The sequence below is a fragment of the Labrus mixtus genome, chromosome 12 (assembly GCF_963584025.1).
Source record: "Labrus mixtus chromosome 12, fLabMix1.1, whole genome shotgun sequence".
Classification (NCBI taxonomy): Eukaryota; Metazoa; Chordata; class Actinopteri; order Labriformes; family Labridae; genus Labrus; species Labrus mixtus.
Window position 1 is genome coordinate 3191882 of NC_083623.1, and position 9623 is coordinate 3201504.

Below are 9623 nucleotides of genomic sequence, written 5' to 3' on the forward strand. Positions count from 1 at the left end.
TTGTGATGCATCCTATCGTGGTTTCAGTATGCGTGTGTGTACGTGCAGATCCCTCGCGGTATGACTGTAAAAAGTTGCTGCAAAAGAGCGGCCTTAGATCCACAGAGTCTGATATGAAAAGCTTTGATTTTTTTGGTGAGAACGCTGAAACCTTCTTTTTAATCACACTTCACCGGAGCGTTGGGGAATTATGTGGTGGTATCTGTACCTGAGCTAAAAACAAAAACAAGAATCAAACAGAGTGATGAAATGTTAGATAAGATCAGACTTTTATTAAATCTGAGCCCAGTAGGTATCAAAACCAACCTGCAAGACTTCATATCTCTTATCGTAGGCAATACAACTTTTGGATCTAAAGGTCCTGACACACCGAGCAGACGGCAAAGAACTAGTGGGGATGAAGGCTAAAAAGTTGCACTTGAACACACCACAAAGACTACAGCCGACAGCCAATCACCACATGAGAGGAAATAACTCTCCATGCCAGCAGGGGGCGGTGTTATGATACAAGAAGACCATTTTCACACCGCTGTCGCTCAACACTCGTATTATAGGTCGTCTACTAATGGAGAATAATGTCTGATGAAAAGTTGAAAATGACGCTGGCGTTGTCAGCTCTTTGTCTTTTAGTGGAAAAAGAAAAGAAGAGGCGGAGGAGACAAATAAGGAGAAACCGCACTAATGGGTGAAAGCATGGAGACTACAGAGACATGCTCAAGGGGCTTTACTGAACCTGAGAGGAGAGCTGGAGAGAAATGAAACCTCCCAACAGCCAATCAGAGAGATCCCTCTCACCGACGCCGATTCGACATCGTGGAATCGGCCAAAAAAAGGCCGACGAGTAGGGACCGAGCCGGACACGCCACAGAAACTAGGACGACGATCGCTCACTGACGGTCAACGATCTCCTCGTTGTGTCAGGGCCTTAAATCAACTAAACTAAAACAACAACTACAAATATTTTCATCAACAATTCTTCATTCAAGTTAAGAGATTCATGTCCAATTTTCCAAGACTTTTCACGCACGTTCAGGCCCCAAAAAACGCCGTCAAAGTAGCGTCATAATAATAACATTCCTTGCATTTCAATCTCTCGCTCCGAGGTCGGTGCTCGAGCCCTAATAAGTCGGTACTTTCAGATTGTCAACAGGCTGTTGGTTGGTTGGTTGCTCATTATTTCTACGGTTAAATTAAGTAATGAAAATGTTTTGTGTCTCAGTTTTGGCCTGCTGTTGTCATGGTCACTTTTTGTTCAATCAGGAACCAAAGGGTCCTGAAGTGGTGTAGTTTGCTCGTGGCTCTGCTCTCACTGTGCGAGTTAAAAAGGCGCGCTGTCGTCTGTCCGTCGTCTCATCGTCTGTGTGTTTCCTCATCAACCGAGGAGCTTTAAAGTGACACCACGGCTCAGATTTGAGAGTCTAACGCGACTTAAACCTGGAGAGTAACAGTGAGGCTTCCCACCCTGAGCGTGATGTCACTGCAACATGGCCGCCGCGGGAAAACGGTCTGTTGTTTAAATCCTCACAAGCAGTGAAGCATCGTTTACTTCTCTCAGTAGACCCCTCCCCTAATCGTACACAAAATAGCTACACGTATACATCATAAAAACTCATCTGTGTGTGACTTACTTCACACGGGGTTTATGATCCGCTCACAGGCATTACTCAGGAAGAAGAAGCTGAACGTCGGGTTGTGTCAGTCGGGGCTTTTCTGATTACAAAACACTGATTTAGCTCGGCCGTGTGATGCATAAATTCATGAAGTGAGAATAATTAGAAGCTGTTAAGAAAGTAGGCCAGTTTGGGTAAAGGTCTTTCTCTCTCCTCCTCTCTCTTATCCCTCGGTCTCTCAATTATCTTCCTCTCCACTGAAACAGCCAAACACACACACACACACACACACACACACACAGACACACACATACACACACACACACACACACACACACACACACACACAGACACACACACACACACACACACACACACACACACACAGACACACACACACACATACACACACACACACACAGACACACACACACACACAGACACACACACACACACACACACACAGACACACACACACACACACACACACAGACACACACACAGACACACACACACACGCACACACACACACACACACAGACACACACACACACACACACACACACAGACACACACACACACACACAGACACACACACACACACACACACACAGACACACACACACACACACACACACACACACACACAGACACACACACACACACACACTCACACACATACACACACACACAGACACACACACACACACACACACACACAGACACACACACCGACACACAGACACACACACACACACACACACACACACACACTCTCACACACACACAGACACACACACACACACACACAGACACACACACACACACACAGACACACACACACACACACACACACACACACACACACACACACAGACACACACACATAAACACAGTTTTCTAGTAAGTGTCTCAAAGGAGAGTGCTGCACATCTTTTCTTCTCGTTTCTTCTCCCCTCCTTTCTCCTAGCTCGTCATATTCTTTCCTTCTTTCCTCAAATGTTCTCGACCCCCTCTTTCTCTTCCCCAACCTGTTTCCTCTCTTCTTCCCTCACTTCCTTTCCTCACTCCGTGTCCTCCTCTTCATCCTCTACCACTCATCTCTTCCTTTAATGCTTCCTTTCTCCTCTCTCTCCTCCTTTCATTCCTTCATCCCTCATGTCATCTTCCTTCCTCTTGTTACCTTCTCCTCTCACTTGTTCTCTAACTTCCCTCTTCTTCTCCTCTTTCCTTCACCTCTCCTTCCTCCTCCTTCTCCTCCAGGTGTTTATTCAAACCGATCTGCAGAGCCACAATCCAGTCAACCAGCTCATTAGCTCTGTGTGTGTGTGTGTGTGTGTGTGTGTGTGTGTGTGTGTCTGTGTGTGTGTGTGTCTTAATAATTCAGCCCGTCTCCGTCAGGAGTCCGGCCTCCGCGGCGCTCTCAGGTTCCTGCGCGGCTCTCAGGTGATCTCAGATGAGGCTGACATTGAATGCGATGTGCGAGATGAAGTGTGGACGAGGTTCAGGGTGAAAGTTTTTTAAAATCGGTGAGGTCATCGCTCAGTCGGCTCACACAGGAGACTAACAGTAACGCCGTGTGTCACTGAGCTGCAGGTGCTTCATGTGACACGTCGCCTGCTCGTTAGAAAATAATCCACTCAGAGGTGTCTGAGGTGTTAAAACGACGGAGAGAGAGAGAGAGTGAGGGAAGAAGCGATATTACAACCAGGAAATAAAACCAGTTTAGTTCAAATAAACACCCACTTTACCTCCGAGCTGTCCCGATATCAGAGTGTGAAACTTAGATATGAGACTAGTAACAATCAAACTATATCCATTTATGTTTCCATGGCAACAACAAAAATCGATGTCCAAGGCACCAAATATCAGAGAATTTCTTCTTCAAATTACCAAAAAATGGCAGGAAACTCCTGACTACACTGGGGGCGGCTGTGGCTCAGTGGTAGAGTCAGTCCCTCATCTAGGAGGTTCAAGGGTTCGATCCCAAGCTCCTGCAGCCACATGTACGATGTGTCCTCGGGCAAGACACTTAACCACAATATTCTAGTGCAGCCTCTACCATCAGTGTGTGAATGTGTAGGTGTGACCTGCGGTGTAAAAACGCTTTGAGTAGTCAGAAGACGAGAAAATAAATATACAAGCTCAAGTCCGATCACCGTTTCCTGTACTGTACAGGAACGTGTTCTAGACCAGCGGTTCTCAACTGGTGGGTCGGGACCCAAAAGTGGGTCGCAGAGGCGTTTTCAGTGGGTCGTGAATGTGTGCACAGAAAAAAAAAAGTTCTGCCATAAAAGTGTCTGGAGAGCTTTTTTAAAACATGCTCGTTTTATTCTGTATGTTTTGGACCGTCATGGACCAAACCTCCACTTTTTTTTAAATTAAATAAATCTCTAACTCGTTGAAAAATATCCAAAATGTGGGTCGCGATTTATCATTGAGGAGTAGGTGGGTCATGAGGCTAGACCAGTTGAGAACCACTGGTCTATATGTTGAAAAATGACTCCCACATTTGGGAGGCAGTGGTCAGTTTTGAAAAACTTTGCGACAGCACGAGTCTGGATGGAGATCATTTACGTTTTAAAAAATTGAGTTCAAAATGAAAACCTGGTCGTGTGAATGTCCTGAATGATCATCAACCGCACTGGGAGTAAAATGCATTCCCAGTAAGGCCTGTAGTTCTTTTAGTTTTTTTTTGTCTTCATCACACATGACTGCAGGTCAGCTCTGGTGCAGCAGTGATTACTCCTCATGATGACACAACTCTGTGAGGAATCAGGGATCGTTACATAACTGCAGTAATTGTTTCAGCCCTGCTGCTGCCGCCCAGTTTTTAGTGTGTCATATATCTGCACACACACACACACACACACACACACACACACACACACACACACACACAGACACACACACATGATGCATGCACACACAGAGTTCCCACAAGGCCCGAGTAATAAATTAATTGAATGTTTAGCGCAGAAAATCAAGTCACACCTCATGCACGCTCTCCATACGCCTGTCCAGCCTGCTAACTGTGTGTGTGTGTGTGTGTGTGTGTGTGTGTGTGTGTGTGTGTGTGTGTGTGTGTGTGTGTGTGTGTGTGTGAGCGTGCATGTGTGTCTGCCTGGACGCTCGCTGCTACACACGCTACTCCCTGATCGCCATCTGAGGTAGCGGTGGGACAGATGGTACGTAGGCTGGTCTTTTCCTCGTGCACAATCACACACACTCTCACCACACACACACACACACACACACACACACACACACAGCCGTGCACAGTGTGTGTGTGTGTGTGTGTCCTGACAACAGAATACACACTTTAATGATCGCTTCAGCTGCAGGATTATGACCCCACTGACACCTCAAACACATGCAGGAGAAGTTTCTGTTTTCTGCTGTTCTCTTGCAGCTCGGACCAACGATTCAACAGCGGAACATTTCACATGAACAAAATGCTTCAATCCAACAAGAGGCAGAACTTAAAGCCAATTCAAATATAACAGGACTGAAATACTTCAAGACATCATTTGTTCTCCTTTCAGAATCTCTCTGATTGTCACACGAGATGCACATGACGCCCCGTCAGGCCTCGTTGGTGATTGACACTCCCTCTGCAGTACACACTGTTCTTTGTCTTTATCATTATTACTTCTGGTAAGCTATTGGGGACATGCTGCATTTGTTTTCTAGTATTTTGTCTCAAATGGAGTGACATTGTTAAGAAAGCCGTCACTCCAAAATACAATCAATTTGTACTCCTTAACCGTGTGACCGACTACAAAGGATGAGAGGTGGTCCCCTCTTAGCATGCAGAGCCCGACAGTGAGTCACCAACGATGACCATCTGATGCGGTCTGAGAACACCGACTTCCACCGGACAGAAAAACATAAGGTCCTCCCCCCCAAATGAAGCCAGTGTGTTGCTGGCTGCAGAGCCTGTCGTCCCGGGCGAGCCCTGCTACTGTGATCCCAGTCCTGAAATAGCGGTCTGTGTTGAGGCCCTGAGCGAACGTAGAGCTGGCAGACTTTAGAAAAGTTTATTTTCCTTCATATTTAAGTCCACATGAGAGAACTGAGAATTGCTGCGCAGATGTTAAAGATGTTTCTCCTTGTTAGCTAACTTACGCTAACTGTTCAAATTCGGTTGTCCGTTCTGATGCGTTTGTTTTTACATCCTGAAAAAAATCCATGCCTAGTTTATTAAAACATGAACAAAAACTAGACACCCTAAAGTTAAACATGTCTTCTTTTTAGTCTCCAAAAGTGCAAGAAAAGCTCCCTCACACTGTCTAAACTGCACAAACACATGAGCAGCGTTTCTGTACCAAACGGGTCACCGATGTATTTGTGCAATTAAATGAGACATAAATGCAACTTTTGCATCTTCATGAGACACCGAAAGGACTCAAGAAACGTCTTCCAGTATCCTGACCTGTGAAACCTGACCACAGCTGCCCTCACTTTACTTTACGACACTGCGGATCATTAAAATAAAGGAGAGTTTATCCAAAAAGCTATCCAGACATTTGTCAACCTTTACTTCCTGCCTCCTGCAGCTTCCATTACCTTTAATTGTTTTTGCAGCACACACATCGCGTGTTTCTAAAAATACCTCCTTTAAAGTGTCAATCTGAGTTTAAAATTAGCTTCTATCACCTTCAAACGACGACAGGATGTGGAAATGTGCCCAAAAAAAAAAAGCATTTCATTTGACGCTTGTTTTCTGTGTCATCGTCTCTAATAAATATCTTGATGGATTTGTTTATTTACTGCGTGCCTGCTCGCTTCATATCTGAACTTTATTTGAGCTTCCTGTGACATGTTGAAAACATCAAAGAGCAAAGCACACAGAGTGGTGTTGGCAGCAGCCGGGCGGCACGCTGTCACACATGCAGGGCCAAACCCCCCTCAACACACTGCCCGGGGGGTCCTCAAACATATACAGTAGTGTTTGACCCTGATTTTTGACCTTTGACCTCACTGTGGAGGAGTGGAGGCAGCAGAGCAATAGAGAGAGAGAGAGAGAGAGAGAGGAGAGAGAGAGAGAGGGAGAGCTTCTCTGCAGCAGGAATGAACAGCGGATCACAGGATTATGACAGCGTGCTTATATGATGAGGCTTTAAAATCTCCTCTCTGCAAAAGAAAGACTGAAATATTTTCCAGCACAAGAGCAACAGCAGAGAGAGCGAGAGAGAGAGAGAGAGAGAGAGAGAGAGAGAGAAAGAAGAGAGAGCAGGGCCCAGGCTGTGTGTCGGAGTCCCCCCGGCTGGGGCCCCTCTCTAGACGGCAACACGTCATGGAACATTCCCGGAACCAGCCAGCGCACCACCCACCATTTCTCTCACTCTCTCTCCCTCTCTCTCTCTCTCTCTCTCTCTCTCTCTCATACACAGACACACAAACAGGAGCAAAGAAAAAGATGCATATGAGATAAAGTCATCTCCTCTCTCCAAGTTAAACTCCTGCCTTTATCGAGGTGTTCAAATGTTGTCTCTCTCCGGACAAACATTTTGAAATGTCTCGGGGAATGTCACCACTGTTGCGGCAACGCGGAAATACTCCAAGCGCTAAGGTCACAGCTTTAAAAACTCACTTTTTGAACAACCCCAGCAAGCGCGTGGTGCAAAGATTACAGGAGTGCCATGTCTTTATATTTTTCGTGAAACATGGGTGAACTTCTACGAGGCTGAAAGCGAATGAATGCAGAAAATAATCGACCTTCCAGATGCCAAAAATGTCCCCATCGCACCTCTCAGATCTTGCACTTTCACAGCTTCATATCCACCAGCAGTCTCTCCTTTCTCCCTCTGTGTATCCTATCTCCCTCTCTCTCTCTCTCTCTCTCTCTCTCCCCCCCCCCCCCCCCCGGCCTTGCAGCCAGCCTGGCCGAGCAGGGCTAACTGCAAATTCCTCAGGATATTACGCAACAGGGGTAATCTGCATGCAATGCAATGCGTTGCCCGGGGTATTCCCCCTGCATAGCCTTGCCCTTATAAGCTAAACAAAACAGATCAAGTGCAAGCGGAAAAACAGCCCCACAATGTCAGCCAGGGGGGAGAGAGGCAAGAGAAAAAAAAAAGCCCGCTGTCACTGAGATCTGTGTGAGAATATGGTCCGGTAAAGGTTTCGTTTTCTGCTCTTACCTTGTGTGTCTGCTGCGCTCTCCGGCTGCGCGTCTCCGTCTCCGTGCGAGAATGACAACAAGCAAACCCCCCCCCCCCACCACCACCACCACCACCCCCCTGTGACAGGAGGATCCGAGTCCGAGCGGGGCTTTGACACCTCCGCTTGAGTGTCCGTTAGAAGCAGCGCAGGAAGGCGGGTTTGTTAGAAATCCACAACAAGTCGAGACGTGGTGGTGGAAACCGTCGCGGAGGAAAAGTTGCGCGTAAAAATGGAAGGAATCCTTTCCGACCGGGTTTCTGCTTTGCCGGAGCTGCTCCACTATACTGCAGTCAAGGCAGACAGGACAGCAAAATGTGTGTGTGCGTCCGACTGTGTTGTGAGTGTGTATGTGTGCGTGTGTCAGGGTGAAATCAGGAGACACATACACACACGCACACACACTCCGCACACGGGGGGTTATTCCAAAACGCCGCTTCCCAGAATAGCAGCACAGAGGAGAGAGGGAGAGAGAGTGAGCGAGAGAGAGAGAGAGAGAGTCGGAGCGGCAGAGAGCGAGAGAGAGAGGGCGTGTGTATGTGTGTGTCTGCCTCTATGTGTGTCTATATGTGTGTCTGCGCTTGTGACGTCGTCGGATCCCCCAGCGCGCAGCCAGGGCAGAGCGAGGGGAGGGGAGGGGAGGAGGAGCAGTGGCCGAGGAGGAGGCTCTGTCTGCCGGCGCAGAGGGAGCAGGATTCCCCGGTCACCTCTGGAGCGACCTGTCTGTCTGACTGCCTGTCTGTCTGCCTGTCTCTCTGTGCGCTCAGCTATAGGTTCAGGCCGGAAATGAATGCAGTATTGTACAGTTTGCAGCACAGGAGGATTATATTAAATCTGATCACGATTATTATTTTAGTTATGAATGCACTGAGAAACATCTGAAAAATACAATTTTTAATTTAAAATGAAAAATACAGATTGCACAAAAGCTTTTTCTAGTCCTTTCATTCTAACAGGAGAATCATCCCTGCCTGTTTTGTTGTTTTGATTTCTATCAGAGTCAAATGTGTGTTGTTTTAATTTCAATGACATCGACATCCTGAGATCACAATGTTTGTTTTTTTCATAAAGAGAGTTTAGTTTCGTTTTTTTCTGAGATCAAGACTCGTTTTTCGAGGATATCTCAGGATAACAACACTGGCTTTTTACATTTTTGGGGGAAATCTGGAAGTTTAGCCTCTTTATGTTTGTTTTGGAGGATACAAGCTGCATAAGTGGAGATCTGGAGATGACAACAGAAAATTATTAATCATCACAGACGTGTAGATGTCTCTCTGTAGTCAGGAGATATTCATTTAAAAGATTAAAGCGTGCCTTTATTAGAGAGACAGGACAGTGGATATAGTCAACAATCAGGGAGAAAGAGAGAGAGGGTAGGAAATGATATGCGGAAAAGAAGCCACAGGACAGACTCGATCCAGGGCTGCCCGCCTCGAGGACTACAGGATCTGTACATGGGGTGTGCAAACTACCAACAGACTGTCCACAGTGTCTCTGGTGTAGAGTCTTTAATTTCATGTCTGACAGTAGAGCTCTTGCAGTGAAAATATCTCCATAGTTTTTATTCTCGTTTTTATTAAAGATACAATATGTAGATTCCACCACCAGGGGGCTCTCAATCAATAAATACAATCACAAAAGATGACGTCGAGGCGGCTGGCGGGGAATCATGGGAGTGATTCTCTCTGCTACCCGGTGAAAACGAACTCCTCGTCCAGCAGTCTTTGACGTAACATATGGTGTTTCCACGGCAACGACAAACATTCTGTCTGTCATGGCAGCTTGTCATGGCGGCCGCCTCCACAACACGTCCCGTTACAACTCTAAAATGAAGGATTTCTCTGGCTT

General features: G+C 46.6%; 1 protein-coding gene across 1 annotated transcript in view; it reads right to left on the reverse strand.

Moving 5' to 3' along the window:
* hivep2a (HIVEP zinc finger 2a) overlaps positions 1 to 8288 on the reverse strand; it is a 113963-nt gene extending 105675 nt beyond the window's left edge. The window contains exon 1 of the mRNA XM_061051526.1: positions 7757 to 8288. The gene's annotated coding sequence lies outside the window, so the exon portion shown is untranslated. The remainder of the gene's footprint in view (positions 1 to 7756) is intronic.
* Positions 8289 to 9623: the final 1335 nt, after the last annotated feature.